Raw genomic sequence first — 1,487 nt, 5'->3', positions numbered from 1 at the left:
GTTTAATGAGAAACTGGTTTGTTCCATAAATCTTTCATCTAAAGTACAATTAAAAAAAAAAAAAAAGATCAGCAATTCAAATCCAACAGGTGCTCCTTGGAAACCCTATGGGGCAGTTCTACTCTGTCCTATAGGGTCACTCTGAGTCAACTCGATGGGAACAGGAGCAAATTGGCTGGTTATTAATTGAATAGTTTTTGAATGAACTAAAGAAATCAGTCATTTCTTTTGTCATAATGTAAACGCTGTGTTTTAAAAGAAAATTTTTATAAAAGCAATTAGATCTTATATAATAGTTGTTCGTGTGACTTTAGGTAATAGTCTTCAGTGTGTATTTCCTGCTTTACATAATGGTTTATAACTAGCCCTGTAAAGGTGAGAAGTAAAAGTTTAAATTTTACAGAAAAAAAAACTCTTGCCAGGGGTCATCTCCTCTGGGAAGACTTTGTTGATCCCTCTCCTCCTCCAGGGCTTCAAACCAGTTCCTTCACATTTGAAGCCCTGCTACGAATTTGCATTTCTAACAAGTTCCCAGGCGATGCTAATGCTGCTGGTTAGGGACTAAGTCTGAGAACCACTAGTCCAGCAGGAGGTCGCAAAATTTATTCTACATAAGAATCACCTGGGGATCTTGTTAAAGTGTAGCTTCTGATTCAGAATATCTGGGGTGGAACAAAATGGTTGGAAGCACTGCCTCCCATATCTCTACGTCACTTTACCTACCACCACCCTTGCCCTCTGCGATAACTTTTTCCCACAACTGCTCCACGCTCTCATGAGGACAGAGACTATTCCTATATTAACTCCTCATCAGCAAAGCGGAGCAGAGGGCCTGACACATGGGAGGGGGGCCCATAAACATTTGCTGAACAGATTGAATCTCCAATGTTGGACCCCCAGAGGCCCCCAGTTCCTCACGGCGACCCTTTCTTAATCCACGGTTACCCACGACCTGGTCCAATTCTCTCTGGCTCTGTGTACACCTGCGGTGGGCACCATCTTGGGGACTGATAACTTTCCATTAGGAAGGAAGACAAGAAGCCAGTGCAGGTGAGCCAGGCCCTCCACTGGGCTCAGGCGCGGGAATGTGCCAGTTAACCCTCTCGGTGAGAGAAAGCTCTTGCTACAAAAAAGCAGATCTCTAACTAATAAATGCAGAAGGAATGGTGGAGTTAGAGAACCACCAGTTGGCAACCACCCCACTAGTGGGTGAATGTTTGATGAGGAGCAGGATAATTACATAGTCTCAAAGTATCTCCCACAAGATACTGATTAATTACAGAGGGAAACATAGAAACTTTACAGTGGGGAAACCTGGCAGACACCATCTGTTATGGATTGAATTGTGTCCCCCAAAAATGTATGTCAACTTGGCTAGGCCATGATTCCCAGTATTATATGGTTGTCCTCCATTTTGTGATCTGATGTAATTACCTATGTGTTGTAAATCCTAACCCCTGGTATCACAGTGGTTAAGAGCTATGGCT

This window comes from Trichechus manatus, unplaced genomic scaffold, assembly GCF_000243295.1.
Source record: "Trichechus manatus latirostris isolate Lorelei unplaced genomic scaffold, TriManLat1.0 scaffold00240, whole genome shotgun sequence".
NCBI classification, from domain to species: Eukaryota; Metazoa; Chordata; class Mammalia; order Sirenia; family Trichechidae; genus Trichechus; species Trichechus manatus.
Note: the sequence above shows the minus strand (reverse complement) of the source record.